The 22,828-nt window shown below is 41.0% G+C and overlaps 1 long non-coding RNA gene across 1 annotated transcript in view; it reads right to left on the reverse strand.

The window, feature by feature from the left end:
• LOC130368339 (uncharacterized) overlaps positions 1-22,828 on the reverse strand; it is a 52,522-nt gene that overhangs the window by 29,329 nt on the left and 365 nt on the right. The window contains exon 2 of the long non-coding RNA XR_008892426.1: positions 13,868-13,930. This is a non-coding gene — a long non-coding RNA (uncharacterized LOC130368339). The remainder of the gene's footprint in view (positions 1-13,867; positions 13,931-22,828) is intronic.

Here is a 22,828-nt window from a genome sequence, read left to right on the forward strand (position 1 = left end):
TGCAACATGTTTCAATACAGAAATTGAATCTTTTTCAAGCAAAAATGCAAGTCCTGTGTTGGGATGTGTTGCATGACAAATAGTTTATTTGAATTATCCCATGCTTTCTGAATCCCCTGTTTCTCTACTAGATCAGTGCTTTGGCAAAACCTGCATTGCTGCATTCTGTACTCCTTTCCCGTACATACTATCCAACAGAATGCATACTCCAGCTCAGCACTGCCTCTACAACACTTGAGAATAACTTTTCAAACAGGCATCAGCTAAGCAACAGGTATCTTTGTTTTATATTCCCATTAGCTATCTGCCCACGTCTGCAGCTCTATATACAGCTGAATGTGATTCTGCTTCAGCGGAATGTCCGTGTGGACATTAACATGGCTTTAAAGGGGTACTTATTATTTGGCTTCAGAAAGTTAAACAGATTTTTTAAATTGCTTCTATTAAAAAATATTGATCCTTCCAGTACTTATCAGCTGCTGTATACTACAGAGGAAGTTGAGTTGTTCTTTACTGTCTGAACACAGTGCTCCCTGCTGACACCTCTGTCCGTGTCAGGAACTGTCCACAAGTAGGAGCAAATCCCCATAGAAAACCTCTCCTATTTTGGGCAGTCCCTGACATGGACAAAGGTGTCAGCAGAGAGTGCAGTGGTCAGACAGAAAAGAACAACTTAACTTCCTCTGTAGCATACAGTAGCTCATAAGTACTAGAAGGATATTTTAGTAGAAGTAATTTACAAATCTGTTTAACTTTCTGGAGCCTATCAATATGAAAAAAAAAAAAAAAAACATTTTTCACTGGAGTACCCCTTTAAAGCCATGTTCACACAATGGAATTTCTGTACGGACTTCCACAGAGGAATTCTGTACGGACAGTCCGCTGCGGCAGAATCCCACTGATTTCAATGGGATTCTGCTGCACTGTACACAAAGCTAAATTTCAGAAACATCTGCCATGGAAATCACAATTCCAGAGCCTGATGAAAAAATAGACATGTCTATTCTTACTGCGGAGTCTGCACAGAAATGCATTGCCGTCTATGAGACGGTGCAGTTCCGAACTGTCCTAGCGATGGCAGGTTATGCAGGCACTCCACTGTTGGAGGAATGTCCGCATGGAATTTTTTCCGTGCGGACATTTGCCTGTGTGAACATAGCCTTAGGAGACTCAAAGGTCCCTCTGTCACTCAAGAAGACGCCATTATAGGCATATGGAAGGTACGGCGTTGTGACAATATTTGAAAGGTGCTCAGGAGCCTTACTTCTTATATGATTGATGTACATAATCCCCCTCTTCCCTTCAGCACATATACACCAATTTCAGCATAGCACACTAAGTACTTTTTAGTTTTGCTAAATTGATGAAATCTATAGAACCTATGAAATACAAACTATAAACTGGACAATATATGAATTATAATGAGGGAAGCTGTAAGCTACAACCCAAACTGAGATAACCCTAAACAGTCTTATGATATCCAGCACAGTATTGATGTATTGGCTCAGTGATAGTGAGTTTTCATATTACTAAATGATCTATAAGGAAATATGCTGTTTCAGTGCCTTAAAGCATATATAAACCACATATGCATGAATTCACAATAAGATTGCTTTTGATTTGCTGCCAAATATGGGGGGGGAAAAAAGAAGGAAGGAAAATGTGAACTTTTGGTCACATTTCACCTCCAGGCTGTCTGTGTGTTAAATTAGAGGGTGAACTACTGTGTATTCAGTCAGTGCTGCGGGATTTACCAGCAAAGCTACCTGGGAAAATCAGATCTGTGTCTATGTGACAAGATGCAAACGGGAATCTGCAAAACAAACTGTAGGACTATGCGTTGTAGGCGCGCTCCGCGGACCAGGTGCATCTTGTTTTACAACTGGCAGTACACAGGCAACATGAAAGGTTATCTGTGACAAGCTTTTCTGGCTATTATTTTCTCTCAGTGAAATGCTATTTCTCCAGAAAAAAAGGTCTTTGGAACAAAATAACAGTAAATCCTTATTGAGATACATAAACCTGCCATTGATATCACATAATATCAGTGTTCTTTCTCATTCGATACAGGCGGTTTAAAGATAAATGGTAAAAAAAAAAACTGGAAATCCATCTGGCTGGCTGCCTACTCTAATGAATAACCCCACTTTGGCTCCTGCGATGTAAGCAGAAAGTTCTCTCCCGGCCGCTTTCGTCTGTCATGAATCTACAAGACAGCCGGCATAGTATGAGGGCGACAACAGCGTGCTAACAGTGCACGCACTTCCATTTTCTTTGCTTTCTATTGATTTTCACTTAATAACTGGCGAAATACTAAACGCCAGTCCTGAGTACCTTATAAATCCTGCCTGAGCTTTTTATTGAAGAGAATTTAATAAAAACAACCATTGAAGCTGAGGGATTTTTTTTTTTCTCCTTTGGACAAAACAGAAAAGGTGCAATGGGAAGAAGCCATTAGAATGTTTTCAATTGAATTATCCATGATGCTGATAATCAAGGTCAAAAAAGAATAAAAATAAATAAATAAAAAGACAGGAAAAAAAAAGCCAAAACGAGCTATCTTCTCTTGCCAACACCCTGCAGACAAATGGCTCTAGAAACTGAATAGATTTCTACTTAACTTGGATATATGGCTTATGACTTAATTGCATTTAAATAATATACAGTTTTACAGACCAGCACCCTATTCCTACAACAGAGGACCCGGAGATGCTTCTGTCTGTAGAGCTCAGCTGGTCTATTTGATACAAATGGTACGAAATGGCACATAAAATAAAAAAGGACTCCTATTGACACATGTTACCACTGCCAGAGATAATCACACAATATATTAGCACAGGCAGCAGATTGTCATGATGGGGTTTGATTTTGCACAGGGTTCTTGGTTTATGACCCAATGTAGAGAGAATCTGCATGGAGGTTGAGTCCCTGTCTGTCCCTGGGGCTCTCCTGTAGTGTCCCCCCTGTGTATATAGGTTTCCCATAAAAGGGTTTTCACATAATGAGTAAATGACCTTTATTGTTTGTCACATAATGATATGTGTACCACATGTTTATGTTTGTCACATGTTTAAGTCATATGATTGTTACCCAGAGAACCCAGTGACTGGGTGACCTCTCTAGTAACCTATAGGCTCCTTGCACAGCCCCCTTATATAAGATAGGGGAGCAGCTGCAATCCCTCTCAGCTCTTTCATCTTTCTTAGTTCCTGAGGTCCAGTGCAGTCAAGTCGTCTCTGTATCAGTATCCAGAGTATTGGAGGCCTCAAGCCTAAAGTCTGCAGCCACCTGTCAATTGCAAGTAAGCTAAAGTCATCTAATTGTCAGTCATCAAGTCAGTCAAGTCAAGTCTACTGTCTAGTCACCTTGGCCTGCATTATAGTCAGTCTAACTACTGCAAGTCCCAGCAAGCCTGCGAGGTCTCTCTGTGTCACTGGCCACCTCTCTGGGATACTGGCTGAACTGTATAGACTGTACCACCTGTCTAACCTCAGTAAAAGCTACCGTTACCCTTTACCTGGCTTTGGACTCTTTATTGCCCCTGCCTGACCTAGAACTAGCGGTACTATCTTCTGGTGGTTATATAGGAAAACCACAACCTGGCATCACAAACCCGAAGAGGTTAACACCATCTACCCCTGGGCAACACCATCTGCCCCTTACACCTCACCTCACACCCCCAACACCACATAAGTATAAAAAAAAAATGTCACCATCTCCAGGATATTTTTAAAAATGATGGCCCACTTGAATACCTCTTTAAGCAGTGTCTATAGGATGCATACATTAGGGACTTGGAACAGGATTGGAACCTGCATTGCTGCTCATTGTTCCCTTTAAAGCATTACTGTCATTAGTAAGAACATTGTAAAAAAATGCGCAGTGAAGTTATGTGCCCTAAGACCTGTATGCATAATAATATGCACGTTTTTATGTGTAAAATACCTTTTTGATCTATGTATTACTAGGATGACTCTGCTTGCAAACCTCCTAGAGGCCTAGGAGGTTTCTTCAGAACCATGACAAACTTGCTCCTTTCCTCTCCCCTCGCTCTCCCTTGTCATGATGTCTGTAAAAACATTTTAACATTTGCAAAGCTTTGTGCCTAAAGTGCATTCTTTTTTCATAACTCTAATGCAGCCATGTAAACTTATATGGTACAAATACAAAAGAAATGCATTTATAAAATGTTCACAACCATTTTATGGCCTAATTGTTAGCTGAAAAAAATGTATCAAAAGCAAAAGCAAACTGCATATTTTCTGGAGCTGTTGGTGGTGCCCAAATTATGAAAAATTGCCCCTTCTTGGGGCAAAAAATGTCTTTTTAAATCTTCATTTTAATCCTTCCAGTACATCAGCTGCTGTATACTACAGAGGAAGTTGTTTTCTTTTTTAATTTCTTTTCTGTCTGACCACAGTGCACTCTGCTGACGCCTCTGTCCATATCAGGAACTGTCCAGATCAGGAAAGATTTGTTATGGGGATGTATTCCTGCACTGGACAGTTCCTGAAATGGACAGAGGTGTCAGCAGAGAGCACTGTGGTCAGACAGAAAAGAAATTCAAAAAGAAAAGATCTTCCTCTGGGGCAAACAGCAGCTGATAAGTACTGGAAGGATTAAGATTTTTAATTAGAAGCAATTTACAAATCTGTTTAACTTTCTGGCACCAGTTGATTTAAAAAAAAAAATTCCACTGGAGTACCCCTTTAAGTTTGGGTCAAATTTCCGATCATTTGCTTTTCATTAACAACTAAAAATAAAGACATGCCACCTAATTATATATCGGTAGAAATATATATTAACTTAAATATATCTGTATGCATGCAATACTGATAAATTTTTAATATGTCATGGTATTGTATTGTTTTAAGCATAAATGTAACATGTGTCATTGTAATGTACGATTTTAATAGAAAAACAATTACACTTGACTTCTTTTTGGTCACTATTCCCCTTTCCTACACATTTATAATTGAAGCAATTCATTCTTCAACTTGATTAATAGAGAAGCGGAGGCCATCCTTAAGAATAAAATCCAGCTAATGAACCAGTTTATAGAAATGCAAAGCAAGCAGCGCATAATCCCTAAAAATTTGCAATTTGTTTCAGCCACCCCATAACTCATAATAAAATTCATAGTATTTTTTATTTCTGCCTCAGAATCTACATGTGTGTTGCTCTTTAATTGGTCAACATAAAGGTGTATCGCTATGTCGTTAATTCATTGTGCTGCATTACAAAAGGTTGTGGTATCCAGCTCTGATTGTGACAAATGGTTTACTATTAGGAACATTCTGTAATTATTGTTTGGTGGGACCACAGACCAATACATCATTAACATGATAGAGGACCTTTAAGATCAGCAAAAATAACTAAATTAATAAAAATGGCTTCATTCCAAACTCTGTCAGAAAGCCAATATTCAGAACAATTGCATATCATTGACACTTCAGACAGAGACCATGAGTGCTTTTCTTTCTCTCTTACGTGGAGCCTTATAAATTGAATAGTTCTTCTATTCAATACCATATTAGCAGAATCGGTATTGTTCTTGTATGTTATGTAATGCACTTTTTCAACAAAACTGGCGCAGCACATATTTTCAGAAGAATTTTGCCTCATTTTTACCATGTGTGCTGATTTTTTTTTTTTTTTTTTAAATGGTGTGACCTTTGGAAAAGAGGGCATGACCACTATGCCAACTCAGAGGGGGTGTAGACTAAGTACAAAGTTTAAACTGCGACAGATTTCAAACAGCCGGAGTAACTTTTAAAATTAAAAAGTCTGACACAATCTTAGACTGTCTGTTCTTAGTAAAGCTAAGCAGGTTTTTGAATATGTTCCAGTGTTTTATATTATCTAATCTCCTAATGTGGTTCTACATAAGAATTATTTAAGTTACCATGTTGCACTAAAGCACCATTTAAAGGGGTACTCCTTTACCTTATTTTTTTAGTGTGCCATATTATGTGTTGTATTGTTGTTTGTTTGTGATTTAACCTTATTTTTTGCTTTTTTTCTGCCTCTTTTTTCGTCTGTTGTCTTTGCGTCCTGTGTGTGTGTTTTTCATTTCTTCTTCCTGTTCCGTTTTTGATGAAAACTACATTTCCCATAATGTTTTAGTGTCTTTATTTGCTTTTTTTTGTTTCCGCCTTTTTTAAAATCTTTTCCCTTCCCACTTTGTTTGGATACCCGCCCTTGACTCGCCCTCCTAATTTACTTATTTCGCCCACTGTTTGTCTATTTGTTTTTTGTTTTCTCGCCCCTTTGCTCCATTGGTTTATTCCTGTCTGCTGACTAGTCATGTGGCTTGTGTTGTGTCATGTGATTGCATCACATGAGGTGCGCAGCTCGCTTTTACTCTTCGCCCGGTTGTTGCATGCTCCGGACTTGTTGCTTCTACAGGTTAGTTTTTTTATGCGCATGCACAGAGTTTGCATAAATAATTGCTAAGGACACAGTATTACAAACTGGAACAACTACTGAGGAAGCCGGAAACATAGCCAGCAGCCTGAAAATGCGCAAGCGCATTCCATGCAGGGTGATTGGAGCAGTGTAAGGAAAAGAAAAAAAAAAGAAGCACAGGAGGCAGAAACCATGAATAAAATTAGACTAATGAGTACAGGGGTGGCGTCAGGAATGCCCAAACGAGGATGGAACATGGCCGAGCCACCTGGGAAATCCTGATGTCACGACCAAGACATGGCTGACGAACGGGAAGGAAAGCGTGGTCGCCATACCCAGGACCGTCCCGAAACTGCCAGACTTCCGCCCTCAACAAACAGTAAGAAAAATATACTAAAGAAAACAATGTTAAAAAAAAAAAAAAAACATAACACATAATGAGAACAATCAGAAGCCAAAAAAAAAAAAAAAAACAGGCATGGGAGTACCCCTTTAATGGCAAATGAGGCTCTGTTCAGAGCTCTTCACCAAGACATGTTCTTGGAGAGAAGTTGAGGGTCAGATTGGGGGAAAAGGCAGGTGTAGAAAATTTGGCTTAGTTCACACAAGGAGTTTGGTGGACAGGGATGATGTAGTAATGGAAAGAGAACTGGATGATAAGAGATGTGGGGTAGGTGAGGGTGGATGAGGAGTGCTGTGACCAGCTATCAGCTCATTAGTTGACCAATCCTTCAGTGCACCCCAGCCTCAATAGCCACTAAATTTGAATGGCTTTTCCACCAGGCACCATTCTTTCTGTACCCTTTGCTATTTATGGGATGAGCACTGCAGCATTTGAAGGTCTTTAGATAAAAGCCCCTGCTGGCTGCTAACAAAATCAACCTTCTAACCTTAGGTCATGTAATCTTTGCACTTGCAAATTATTTTGGGCTGCACTGATATCTTTGCCATATCTATGTTTATCCTTTCATCTCCTTTTGTCACACTGCACTGGTGCCATGTTAACAGGTTCTGCCTAACCGAACCAGACAATGTTCACCTTCTTGTTGAAGCTAACAACTCCCAAAGTTCTGAGCAAACCCAGATTCACACTCTAATAGTATGTATCAGATAATAATGAGAAATGGACCAATGTGTTGCCATAGTATGTATTGACTGTATGTATTGTAAAGTCTCTCTGAAAATTGGATGTACCATGCTTTTTATTTTCACCACTCTTTCTTTCTATTTTGTATTACATCAGACCATGGACTGATCCACTACAGAGCTTACACTAGACCCGCGGACTGATCTACTGTAAAGATTAGACTGTGGACTGAAAGAGGCTCAAAGGTAATTTATATTTATATTACAGACAAGTACTAAAATCTGTTAATAAAATGATTACCTGATGTTGAGATGACATATAGATACCTATGGCTATTTGCTCATAGTGTTGATGTGTGTAAATTAAAATGGCGTAGCTACTTCATGGATAAAGAGAGGTTTAGAGTTCCATGACTCCTCATGATCAGTACAGTAAGCTGCCTTTTTTTAGGCATATATTTATTTATTTTTAGATACACAAGTATAGAAAATTAAATACTCTATCCTCAGCTTTGTATCAGTGTTATGTAGTTATTGCGTTGGACTGTTCTATTCCCTTGTCTCTGTCTGAACAAAAAGAGATGCCCTGGGAGTAGAAATTGTGAGTCAGTGACTTGGAAGAATGGCAGGATGCTCTCTGCCTTAAGATGTGCCTCCTCTTAGACCAGTTCATGTTTCCTCTCTCCATATCTGAACAAGACATTTTAAAGTCTGCCATTAATTCCCCGAAGGCTTTTTTTTTTTTTTAAGAATATCAAACATAGGAAGTAGCCTCTGCAAGGGTAATTTAACACAATGCAATATGAAAGCAAGGATTCTTTTCTGAGGCGGAATTACAATTCTCTTCTGCATGGTACTGCATGATCTTTCACTTGCTGAAACTTAAAGCAATTTCCTCTATGTACAGAAGAAATACATACAATTATATCAGTAAGGTTTATTTCGGATGCAACAAGAAAGATGAGTACATCTAAAACGTGAATATGTCTAAATGATATGTGGTCACATATGAAAACAGAAAAGAATATACATTCGGCCTTGTAAAAGGCTTGTGGACAACCAACTTACCTAAAAATGTCATTCTATCCCATTTAAATACCCCATTTGTGAAGGCCTCAGTTGACAATGGGAAAAGGGACTAATACATGTACAAACTCTATTGCTGCTTTTCTTCACTAGCTCTACCAACCACTACCTTCTGACCACCATAAGACACACTCCTCTCATTACGCCGCTCTTTTCCCAAAACTCTACCTTAAATGATTAATAGGTTTTATGTAACTTCTGAAACAATGGCCAACATGAAGTATCCCACTACTTGACAACAAGATTTTAATTCTAGTCATGACATTATACAATGTTCAATTTTGACATGCAACCGGAGTGGACCTGCCTATGGGACCTAACAGGTTTGGTGTTGACCCAAGATTCAAAATATTCTCTAGGTTTTCACCCTTTATTCCACTTCAGAGTTAGGAAGCTTATAGAGGGTATGGGATAGGGACAGACATGCACCATGCAGCTTAGCTAAATGCTGGTCACAGTGGTATCCCATCTCAGCCAGTGAAAAGCTGACTAAATATGACTTATTGGGCTCAGGCACCAGTCTTCTTCCAGGTGCCCAGGCCCAACATGTCACATTACTGCTCAGTCTATGTTGCCTGCATGTTGCGTGTCAGGCCTAAGGTTGCGTGGGAATAGGGGCAGGGAAAAGACAAGACCAAGGTCTAGAATAGGGATCAGGAACATAACAGATAATAAGACCAGTTACAGACCAGAAAAGAACCAGATATAAGCAGTATGAGGCTGAATCCACAGGAACATGAGGCCAGATGGACCAGTACTGGAACTGGCTATGTATAATATTCAGACAAGGAAAAGCAGGGTCTCAGAAGCTAAGACAGACTGATGTGGTTGAATGAGATCCTGTTACCGTTACACATCTGAAGTAGGAAGAAGTAGCACTGCTTCCCTCTACCTATTTCGAAATGATCTGCCCCTTTAGCACCAGGTGAGCATGTCTCTATATTATTTCTACTGTACACTGCATGGTATGCACCAGACACAGTAAAGGCTTGTTAACCCTTAAATTTAGGGAAGAGAACACGAAGACAATTTAAAGATTACAATCAATATGGTGGAACTTCCTGTAATCAATTTTGCTAAATTATTGAGCCCAATGTAACAAGGCAGAAAAATATCAATTTCTCAGTAAGGAAAATAAACATTAAAAGAAGAAAAAAAAATATCCATCATTCTAAATGATTATTTAGTAAGAAATTAAATTTTGTATGGAAAATTTGGTTGGAAGCCATTTAGTGGGATCTCCAGATATCAGAGCAGTGGCATAAAATGTCAATCTGTTTACTGAACTGTATTCCTTAGTAAATCCTGACTCATAGTCTGCAGCACTTTCTGCTCTATCTCTGTTGTATTAACCAAAAAGCTTTTTATTACAACAGGCATTTAGCAGAAAGTTCTCCAGACTATGAGTCAGGATTTTAATAGATCTGAAAGGATCTGATTGCACTTTTTCAGGGTCTGATACAGTGGATATATTGGTATTTTGGGATTCCCTGAATGACTATTAAAGTATTCATACTGTATGTTTAATGACATCAGAAGTACTATAAAAACTTTAGTTCAGTGTCCAATGTTATCTTTTTTAACGTTGCCATTTGCTTCAGTCCATTTAGTCTCTTGTTTCATCAAAGTCTGCGGTACGTATCTGAATCCATACAACCCAACAGAAACAAAAGACTATGTATCACAGTGTTTTCATTGCAAGATGTCACCAAACTGTTAAGGCATATTGCTATATTCCATTTCTGTGGAATGATGCAAAAGGAATACCTAAGGTCCACTCATATATCTTTTGCTGTCTGACACATCTCAATACATGAGATGCGTTGCTCTTTGAAATCTTATGACCCAGCAAGGAGTCCTTTAAAATCATGTTATAACAGAGAACCTTTCTAGATGATAGGCAATCCCCAGTTTACACAAATAATTGAGCTGCCACACACTGATAACAGAGAAATATGTTCTGTATTATCTGAAGAATTGCACAGAGAAATTCTGACATGGATGACCTTTTTAGGGCAAGAAAAGACCCAGCAGTCCCATTGAGCAATCAGGTAGGGGAGTAAAGTGACTCGATTCAATGCTGAAACACAAAGGTGACAGGAGTCAGGAAGGAGAAAATTTGAGATTTTCAAGGAGAGCTTCAGAGTCATCTCCTGTGAAATACTGCCAGATGTGCACTTGGTGTACAGCAACAATACTGAGATGTTTGTCATTGCTAAATCTGAAAGACAAATCATAAGGCAGCCCATGGGGGTGAATAATAACTTCAATGAGTGGAGGACTCGTACCAGTAAAAGATAAACACTAGATGTCTTATTGTCTATTCACATGGCAGAATTTTTGCATGCGGAATTCCACACAGATTCCGCATTCAGATTCCGCAAGGATTCTGCACCAATTCCGCACAAGCCAGAAACCATAGATACTTACGGTGATTGTCACAGCATTGATTCCTTAAATGGGCACTGTCATCAAACTTTTTTTTTTGATATGTTGTTGTACTTATGTACTACAACATATCTCTAATATATATTCATAATTTTTTTTTATCATTAAAATGTTGTGTTTTACCGGCTGCAGCCTGACATGACGTCACCAGTGAATTAGGATCGATGCCGGCCGGGCAATCTGTCCTAATTCATTCAGCCTGAGCCCGCTCCCTGCCTCTCAATCAGACAGGCAGGAGTGAGCGCTGGGCACGCATTGGCTCCCTGGCCTCACATGCCGGCTCCATCTCCCAGCATATACGAGCTGCTGCTACTGCCTCAGGACTGGCCGGCACTTGGGTAAGTCTCTTTCGGGGAGGGCATTCGGGGTAGCAATATAGCAAAGTTATTGTTTTTAACCCCGTGGGGGGGGGGGGGGGGGAATGGGGGTTCGGGTTAGCACCATGGCCATAACAAAGTTATTGTTTTTAACCCACGGGGAGGAGCGGCGTGGCCAGGGCCATATCAAAGTTATTGTTCTCAACACAGGGTGCCTCCAGTTGTTTCCCCACTACAGCTCCCAGCATGCCCTGACAGCCAATAGATGTCAGGAAAAGCTGGGAGTTGTAGTGGTGAAACAGCTGGAGGCACCCTGTATAGATGAGCTAAGGGCGGAAGTCAGCCCCCCCCAGCAGGCATCAATGACGTCACACCTGCTGGGGAAGTCTGCTTGTAAATGAGCACACTACCAGGCAGACAAAAAGCCATTTCTCAGCTAGTTAAAAAAAATGGAAAGGCAGGGAGGGGGTTAGGGATAGATGGGCAATAGGTAGGGACAGAAAAAGAAAGAAAAAAAGATAGTGAAAGCTACTCTTTAAAGAAATTCTGCAGCATTTTTTTTAATCTCAAATAGATGAATGTCCTTCAACAAAGTTGGACTCATCTGGCTCAAGGACATCATGAGTGGTTTTGGTGTACTTGGTGTAAGGGGTTTTCTAAGATGTGACAACAGTTTAAAATACAATCCCTGGCAAAAATTATTATATTAAATATATTTAATTTTTTTTTATTCAACATAAAAGGAGCACTGTCATTAAAATAAATTTTTACTATTGCACTACTTATGGTAGTGATAATAAAAAATCTTTCTAATATAGTTTGTACTTGTCCAGAACACATTTCCTCATATTTCTTGCACAGACGTTGGACTCCTGCTGGCCTTGCAGAAGTCCAAAATCAGGAAATGCAGTCTGGAGGGCTGAGGGGGGGGGGGGGTGCAGCCTTAGCCAATCAAAGCTCACCTCATACACTGAACTGCTCTGGGCTGTGTGTAGCAGAGTGAGGGAGTTCTCCCCTGTATGGCTTCAGATGATGTCACAGCCTGCTGGGCAACGCCCCTTCGCAGTCTGTGAATCTGACTGAGCAGAAAATACAGAACAATTGCAGGGTAGAAAACAAAAAAATTATAAAAGTAAAGGCAGGAGGTGGTTTATCATGATGGGGGCAGTGAACTGGGAGGATTATAAAATTTAATAAGATCATGAGACGTACTCTTTAAGTGATTTCATCATTTTGTACTCAGCTTGACCTTGAAAACATGACTAATGAAGTCAGCAAATACATGTACAGTCATGGCCGTAAATGAACAAAGAACACTATACTGTACAACACACAACTACATGCAACTGTGTCAAATTACTTGTCCATGATGTCCCTTCATTTTATTTCTAATCCCCAGCATGGCTCCCCTCTCTTTCTTGGTCTCCATAATGGCTTCCCATTCAAGCCTAATTCCCAGCATGGCTACCCATCTCATGTCTGGTCCTTAACATGGCTTATCATTTCATTCCTGGTCTTTAACATGGCTTACCATCTCACTCCTGATTCCCATCATGAATGCATCCTTATTCCTGGAGCTTGGTATGGTTCCCCCCTCATTCTTGGTTCCCAGAATGACTCTCACACTCATCCTTGGTCCCTAGAATAAATCACTTTGGTTGGATAAAGGGTAATTGGCTCAGAGATTGGAAGCTTACATAGGCTGTCACAAAAACAGAGTTGATTGGGGGGGGGGGGTTCCTTTTAAAGAATGGAGAGATTTCATTGGATATAGATTGCAAAGTTCATTCATTTAAACTTTCATAAAAGCACCATTAGAGATCTATACATTTTGCATTATGAGCCAATCTACTATAGAAATATTTGCTATCTGGAATCTGCTGTGTGAACATACTCTGGCCACACATAAGAATTTGTTGGTCAAACAGACTGATTTTCATTGAGAATAGTTGACCACTGGGCAATGGGCAAGTAGAATTTCCAAACATTTTTATGTGTATGGGATGGTCTGGAGAGATAGCGTGAGAGATAGAGATAGTGTAAATTTGGAAATTACAGGAAGTTGTGTAGTCCTTTCATTCTCCCTGTGGTATTGATGCAGCTTCTAGCTCCCCCCTCTCTCCCAAGGTAATCAACCATCCTTTGCTGTCTCGGGAGGCTCGGTAAAATGAGGTGTGTTTACTGCATGCTGTCTTGTGCTGAACAATGCCACAGGCAGAGGAGCAGACAGGGAATACTTAAGATATGTGTCACCTCACCGTATGATAGTCTGCTGTGAAATAAGATATTCTGCAACAGCTCTGGGAAGGGAACTGGCAGGGTGAGAGGACTATGAAGAAAATCTGATTTAAATCAATTTTCCACCAAGAAGTGCAACCTCATACAGGACTAAGACCCCCCCCCCCCCCCCCCCCCCCAAAAAAAAAAAAAAAAAAAAAAAAAAAAAAGGATTTTTTGGTGGTTTCATAACTGGGGCAGGTTAGCAATGCTATACTGTGTGCTACTGCAGCACTTTTCTTTACCTGATGTCAGAGTATCCCTTTAAGATGTAGTCAGACTAGGATTTCTGCTCATCTGATATTGCCCTAAAATAATAACAATAATTATTAATATAAATGAGAACTATTTTATATCTTTGTCAGATTATCTTTATATCCTATTTAAAATGTAGCAACACATATCTTATAGTTAGATAATTTCATTTAATACAGCAAACATATAGTGATGAGATGTTGTGGATGTCTTGTTCATGAAATCCTTTATTTAATGTGAATAAATGTCTTACTGTTTCACGTCAGAAATCAACATCATGTTGTGCATTAACAATTTTTAAACTAGAAGAACAGAAATAAGAAAGGGAAAAAATACAGCAGCATCAATATGGATTTCTCCAACAGCTTAATCCCCCGAATTTCAGGAGGAATGGATTGCAATGTGTTGTATGTTGCAGATAACATCTCCCAAAGGCAGGTGATTTGCTGGCTGCTACAGCACAATCAAAGGACACTACATCTCTAAGTAGAATTGAATGTTCTGTGTCTTTAAGTGAAAGCTGCACTGTTGTTGGGCAAATAAATTTAAACCACTTAACATGGCAGAGAAGGTCAGGCGAGCTTATTAAAGTGATCATGGCGTTACGGCTATTGCGATTGACCGCTGCTCTTTGGAATCACCAATAATCAGGTGCCGGGAGCTGTGTTTGCTGAGAAAGGTCATCATTCATTTTTCCGAAGCATTAATATCTTTTGTTTGTTTGGCTCAACATGAAACAGGGATCAATAGAGGTAATTCACAGAGCAATTAGCCCCTCATCTGTCAAACCACATCTGGGTGTGTTTAACAGAAAAGGCCTCTCGAAAGATTTAGCAGGAGAAAAGTGTCTTGGCCCCATCAACAATTTATATGCATGCATGACACATCGTATGTATATCTGAGGAGGATGAAGCCTGCTAGACCCTGTGGGAAAAATATATTGCATGTTCCAGACAGCATGCAGTGACAGAATGTGGCCTCACTGCACACTGACCTGGACAGATTGCTCTCACCCCGATGTCCTTACTGTGTGAAAAAGCATTAAAACTGCTCTGTCCATTTACACACAAGGAAGACCCCTCTGCTCTAACACTAAAATTCCTTTTGGTACACTGATCAGGCTATGACATTAATGTGTGGTATTTATAAAAAAATTCATTCTGCAGGATAGCACTGTACACAGTGTATAATGTTCCAAGCTGAAAAAAACCTGCAACATGTATAGCTCAGGGCATTTCTATAGTTTATACACTGTTTAGCCTTAGCCATTGTGATGTTCCAATGGATTTGCTATAAAAAAATAAATAAAAAAAATGTGCACAATGCAAAGCATGAAGATTTTTGATTTTTCAGGGGGCTATGGGGCTTGAGTAAGGCATACAATATTCCCCCATGTCTGGGCCGTAAAAAGAGGGAGCAGAAGAAGTCTCTCGGTATTTCACTCCAATTTTAGGAAAAGTGCAACAAAATCTCTATATTTTGGTTATGAGTTTGATAAAACTATCAAGTGCCCATCACCACCTAGAAATTAAGGACCATTAGTGACGTCACCAAAGGTTCTTTCAGTTCTAGCTACAGCACAAGTGATGAGTAGAAAGTAGGGCTTTGATTACATTTGCGTTTGAGGCTCCATTCGGGCAAAATCTGTTCAAATAACATATGACAACACTATTTTTTATGCCCAGTTAAGATTAACTTAAGGTTTAGCCTACTGGATATTTTTTTTTTTGAGGGGGTGGGGGGGGGGGGGAGTAGTGAATATTTCTACATTTTTAGAGTGGCTCCTTAGATAATCCATAACAAGGGCTCAATAGGCATAGACCACAAACAACATCCAATGCATAAGGGTACTCCCGCCCTAAGACATCTAAGATGCCTGATCATGGGGGTCCCGCCGCTGGGGACCCCCGCAATCTTTCATGCAGCACCCCAATATCACACCCCCTCCCATAGGCTTGCATTGAGGGGGCAAAGCATGATGTCATGCGGGGGCAGAGCCGTGACATCATGATACTCCAGCCCTGTGATCATGATTCATCAGACCCGGAGCGATGTTTGCTCTGGAGGCTGATGATAGCAGGGTGCTGCATGAAAGATTGTGGGGGTCCCCAACGGCAGGACCCCCGTGATCAGGCATCTTATCCCTATTCTTTGGATAGGGGATAAGATGTCTTACGGCTGGAGTACCCCTTTAACAGAGCTTCCCCCATAAGAGCTGGCAATGGGTCATTTCATAATAACAACCCACTTACTGGTACATATAGCTGAAAACCTACCCATTTCTGTTTTACAGATTGTAAGTGAAGCCTTAGCAGGCAGTGGTGTAATAGCTTGTTGGTTGTTGTAATAGCCAGCGGACAGAAGTAGTGGTGGATGGACTAGGGAAAGTTGTAGCCAGCAGACAGCAGGTTGTGGTGAACTGGTGGTGGTGAGGTAGTATCCAGCATACAGCAGGTAGTGGTGGACTGGTGGGAATTGTAGTAGGCAGCATACCGCAGGGGTGGTGGTAGTAATATTTCATCAATGGCATAAAACACAGGAGTTTTAAATGTCTTCCTAATCCATGCCTGGTTCATTTTAACAAACCTGAGTTTTTCCACATTGTTGGCGGAAAATCTTGTTGACTTAGGAATGACAACGTCAGCTGCTGCATTGTACATCTCATGCTACACTGGAGGGTGGACAGAAATACAGAACACCCATGAAAAACTGGGCAAGCTCTGCAAAAACAAAAGCAAAAACAAAAATAGCCAGCACAACTACCTAATACACGGGTGCACGCTGCTGTGACGAATACAGAGTATACAAAAAAGAAGGTTGCAGCAGCACTCTTGGTCAAAAATAGAGGCTCTTAGCACACTTTTTGATCAAAACGTGTCCCCCATCCACCACACGGAGGTGGCTTCATTTCGGTTGGGACCCTAAGACTCATTTCCCTCACCTCTGCTGGGCATATGGCCTCTGACTGGGTGACATGCTGGATCCACTAGCAATTTAAAGAACTTCCTGTGAAACAGGGAGGGTGCACGGCTACAGTGGGTGCCACTCCCCTGAAATTGCACAGAAAAACAAAACAAAAATAAATAGCCAGCACAACTACCTAATACACGGGTGCACGCTGATGTGGTAAATACAGAGTACACAAAAAAGAGAAGGTTGCAGCAGCACTCTTGGTCAAAAAATGGAGTGCACTTTTTGATCAAAACGTGTCCCCCATCCACCACGCGGAGGTGGCCTCATTTCAGATGGGACCCCAACACTCAGAGGTCCATGGGGTTTAACTGAAGGTGTCTACTAGAGAAATGGCACAGCTCAGGTATGCAACAACCTGGCTGTTCAGGTCATGGGGAACTTGGAAATAGGAACATGCTGCTTCTGTTGCTGCTTCTTGAAAGAGAAGTTAAGGCAGAGACAGTGGAGAATTTACTCAGCAGGGAGCGGAGAAGTCTGCTTTATAAAAAAATAAAAATAAAAATAAAAATTTAACATGTACGCCCTTCGCCCACTCCCGTTCCATAAAGCGGGGCCACAGCGAGTCGGGCCCGGCCTCTAACAACGGCCGGGACCCGTGGCTAGTAGCACACGGCACCGATTGCTATTAATCCTTTAGACGTGGCGTTCATAGATTTTCTATGAGAAACCAGTGATCAATGTAAAAGATCAGTGTGTGCAGTGTTATAGCCCCATATGGGAGCTATAACACTGCAAAAAAAAAAAAAGTGAAAAAAAATGTGAATAAAGATAATTTAACCCCTTCCCTAATAAAAGTTTGAATCACCCCCCTTTTCCCATAAAAAAACTGTGTAAATAAAAATAAACATATGTGGTATTGTCGCGTGCAAAAATGTCCAAATTATAAAAATATATCATTAATTTAATCGCACGGTCAATGACGTATGCACAAAAAATTTCCAAAGTCCAAAAATGTATTTTTTGGTCATTTTTTATATCATGAAAAAATGAATAAAAAGCGATCAAAAAGTCCGATCAATGCAAAAATGGTACCTCTAAAAACGGTGCAAAACATGAGTCCTCATACCACCCCGTACGTGGAAAAATTAAAAGTTATAGGGGTCAGAAGATGACAATTTTAAACGTATACATTTTCCTGCATGTACCGTATTTATCGGCGTATAACACACAATGTTAAAACTTAAATTTAAGGCAAAAGGTCTGCCTGCGTGTTATACGCCGATAAATCTTCTGGTCACTGATTTAAAGCGTCCGCAGCAGCATCTGCTTGTTAAGTATTAACAGCACGGCCGTGGCCACTTTAAATCAGTGACCAGCGGCGTCTCCTCCCCGCTCTGTCACTTGTTTTCTCCCGCGCTATCCACAGGTACTGGTGTGGTGAATAGTGCGGGAGATGCTGAGCCCTTCCTTGTCCGGATCTGCCCTACCATTTAATCAGCGTCTCCCGCACAATCCACCACACCAGTTCATGTGGATAGTGCGGGAGAAAACAAGTGAGTTTCACTTTTCATTGCCCCTTTTCCCTACCTCCCCCCTCCCTCATCATTCCCCCTTTTCCCTACCTCCCCCTCCCTCATCATTCCCCCTACCTCCTCCTCCCTCATCATTCCCCCTTTCCCTGCTTTTTATAGATTTGTCTATTTTCCCTACCTGTCTGCACTTCGGCAGGTCAGGTCAGGCTGGGGGGTCTTGCGGGCTGCGGTCAGTGAAGCTGATGAGTGACTTCCTCTGCCGGCTTCTCTGCGCTGCATCACGGATCTCACTTTTCATTTCCTGTAGTCGCCGCCGAAAAGTGAGATCCGTGATGGTGCACAGAGAAGCCGGAAAGTCACTCATCAGGTTCACTGACCGCAGCCCGCAAGACCCCCCGCCTGACCTGACCTGCCGAAGTGCAGACAGATAAGGAAAGGGGAAGAGTGGTCTTCAACCTGCGGACCTCCAGATGTTGCAAAACTTCAACTCCCAGCATGCCCGGACCACAGTTGGCTGTCTGGGAATGCTGGGAGTTGTAGTTTTGCAACATCTGGAGGTCCGCAGGTTGAAGACCACTGGGGGGATGATGCGACGGTAAATGATGAGGGGGGGAATGATGGGGGATGAGAGAGGAGGAAATTATGAGGGGGGGAATGAGGGGGGGGGGGGTGATGAGACAGGGTGGGGAATGATGAGGGGGAAATTATGGGGACATGATGAGACAGGGTGTGGGGGATAATGATGGGGGACATGATGAAACAGTGTGGGGGGCATGATGAGACAGGGTGTGGGGATGATGAGGGGGGAATGATGGGGGGCATGATGAGACAGGGTGGGGGGATGATAAGACAGGGTGAGGGGATGATGAGGGGGGAATGATGGGGGCATGATGAGACAGGGTGGGGGGAATGATGAGACAGGGTGGGGAATGATGGGGGGACATGATGAGACAGGGGGAATGATAAGAGGGGGGAATGATGGGGGACATGATGAGACAGGGTAGGGGATGATGAGACAGGGGGAAATTATGGTGGGGGAGGAATAATGAGGGGACATGATTAGACAGGGTGGGGGATGAGGAGATGGGGAAATGATGAGGGGGGGAGGCACTAAATGCTTAATGTCTGTATGGCTAGTGGTGGTCTATGACAGGGGGAAATGATGAGACATGGGGGGATGATGAGACATGGGAGGTGGCGATGAGAGGGGTAAATGTTGCACAGGGACTGATAAAAGGGAAGGAATGATGTGGCACTGGAGGGGACAGGACCAAACTGAGGTGCAGAAGAAAACGAAGTTGGGGGGATGATGTGGCATTTAGTCCAAGTCATTTATTTTACATTTTAATTTAATTTAAATTTCCCTGTTAAAATGGGGGTGCGTGTTATATGCCAGTGTGTGTTATACGCCGATAAATACGGTAGTTATGACTTTTTTTTCCAGAAGTACGACAAAATCAAACCTATATAAGTAGGGTATCATTTTAATCGTATGGACCTACAGAATAAAAAGAAGGTGTCACTGAAAAATGTGCTGCGTAAAAACGGAAGCCCCCAAAAGTTACAAAATGGCATTTTTCTTCAATTTTTTTCGCACAATGATCTTTTATTCCATATTGCCGTAGATTTTTGGGTAAAATGACTGATGTCATCACAAAGTAGAATTGGTGACACAAAAAATAAGCCATCATATGGATTTTGGAAGGGTTATGATTTTTAAAAGGCAAGGAGGAAAAAAGAAAGTGCAAAAACGGAAAAACCCTCCATCCCCAAGGGTTTAAAAAAGTTTATATCACATCTGCACAGCAGAGAAAGACGTGTTTATGAAGTGAGACGAGAGGAGAGTCTGAGTTGAATTTTTTTTTTAAATATTGAAAACATTTTTCAGCAATCAATTTTGAAAAAAATATATAAAAGTTTGTTTTTTGTTTTGGTTAATGTATTTTTGCTTTTTTTGGTTCCTGATTTCTAGATAATTTTTGTTTTCTAGATACATTTTTTTAATAATTTTTTTTTTCTTAACCCCTTAAGGACCAAGGACGTACTGGTACGTCCTTGGTCCTGCTCCCGTGATATAATGCGGGGTTACACGGTAACCCCGCATCATATCATGGCGGGCCCAGCGTCATAGTGAAGCCGGGACCCACCGCTAATAGCGTGCAGTGCCGATCGCGGTGCCGCACGCTATTAATCCTTTAGCCGCACGCTCAGAGCTGAGCCGTGCGGCTAAAAGCGAAAGTGAAACCATGCCGGTTAGCTCAGTGGGATGTTCGGGATAGCCGCGGCGAAATCGCGGCATCCCGAACAGCTTACAGGACAGCGGGAGTGCCCCTACCTGCCTCCTCGCTGTCCGATCGCCGAATGACTGCTCAGTGCCTGAGATCCAGGCATGAGCAGTCATGCGGCAGAATCATCGATCACTGGTTTCCTATGAAAAACCAGTGATCAATGATAAAGATCAGTGTGTGCAGTGTTATAGGTCACTATGGGAGCTATAACACTGCAAAATAAAGTGAAAAAAAAAGTGAATGAATATCATTTAACCCCTCCCCTATTTAAAGTTTGAATCACCCCCCTTTTCCCATAAAAAAAACACAGTGTAGATAAAAATGTAAATAAACATATATGATATCACCACATGGGTAAATGTCCGAGTTATAAAAATATATAATTAATTAAACCGCTCGGTCAATGGCGTGCGCGCAAAAAAATTCCAAAGTCCAAAATAGTGCATTTTTGGTCACTTGTTATATCATTTTAAAATGAATAAAAAGCGATCAATAAGTCCTATCAATGCAAATATGGTACCGTTAAAAACTTCAGATCACTGCGCAAAAAATGAGCCCTCATACCGCCCCATACACGGAAAAATAAAAAAGTTATAGGGGTCAGAAGATGACAATTTTAAACGTATTAATTTTCCTGCATGTAGTTATGATTTTTTCCAGAAGTACGACAAAATCAAACCTATATAACTAGGGTATCATTTTAATCATATGGACCTACAGAATAAAGATAAGGTGTCATTTTTACCGAAAAATGCACTACGTAGAAACGGAAGCCCCCAAAATTTACAAAACAGCATTTTTTTTTCAATTTTGTCGCACAATGACTTTTTTTTCCGTTTCACCGTAGATTTTTGGGCAAAATGACTGACGTCATTACAAAGTAGAATTGGTGGCACACAAAATAAGCCATCATATGGATTTTTAGGTGCAAAATTGAAAGAGTTATGATTTTTTAAAGGCAAGGAGCAAAAAACGAAAATGCAAAAATGGAAAAAACCCCGGTCCTTAAGGGGTTAAATCCATAAAATACAGGTAACATGACGTAACAGGCCCAGTTAACTCTTAATGGTAGACATGCATTTTTCTGAAAATACAGGTAAAATGCAGGACAGCCCCCTGCCCTGCACATATTGCTTTGTGTTGTAGTGTGATAGCTTTCTATGGACTTGTTTTGCAGTCACATTGCTGGGATTTGTAGTGCAGTAAAATCACTGGACACAGTAATACAGGTCAGGCCACTGCACAATGCTTTTCTCAAATTGCTTTGTGTTGTAGTGTGATAACTTCCATGGGCACGTTGTGCATTCAAACTTTGTGGATTTGTTAGGGCAGTAACTGGACACAGTAACACAGGTCACAGAGGTCAGCCCACTGTACAATCCTTTGCTCAAATTGATTTGCATTGTCGTATGATAGATTTCTAAGATTGGTAGTTCCACATTGAGAGTTGTTTTGTGCATTGTTCACTACTCAGCTCAGCTTTCTATCTGCAACACAGTGCATAGGGTTTTATCACTCCTTTTAGACCCACCCATATGTTGTCTCCTTGGGCAGCTGTATGCAAGCAATAATTGGCTAACCTGTGGTCATTTGATCATCTAGCTACATGGTATGTTGGGCTACTCTGGCATCATCTCAGTGTTCCTACTTCCTCATTCCTTTCATGCATTCAGATGCTAAAACATCATGTGTTTCTCATGTCTTTTCCTTTAATAGTGACGTTGCCAGGCTCGTGCAACCCAAGCCTGGCAAAGTTCTAATGTTCTCAGAACAGCATTTAAGACTGACCAAAACTTGGTTATTCAGGCTTTGCTCACTTATCTCTAATTGTGAGGTCAAGCTATATCTTAGACAATCTGTTCTGTTTTTTTTTTTTGTGTCAGTATTTTGACAGTTGAACCGTGTAACTGTCTTTAACTGCCAGTTACTGCCATTTGCATATCTCTACCATGCTCAACTCCCACCCCACATAGTGCCATGTGAATTAGTCCCTAGGAAATAGGTAAGATGGATGTACCACAATGTTTTATAGATATTGGCTCTAACTTCTGTCAGTGTAAAATTCCATTTCAAATGTCTATGTATTTAAACCCCTTAAGGACCAGGACCATTTTGGTCTTAAAAACCAGACCAATTTTTTTTTGCATTTTCGTTTTTTCCTCCTTGCCTTCAAATAAATCATAACTCTTTTATATTTCCATCCACATACCCATATGAG

This window comes from Hyla sarda, chromosome 4 (genome assembly GCF_029499605.1).
Source record: "Hyla sarda isolate aHylSar1 chromosome 4, aHylSar1.hap1, whole genome shotgun sequence".
NCBI lineage: Eukaryota > Metazoa > Chordata > Amphibia > Anura > Hylidae > Hyla > Hyla sarda.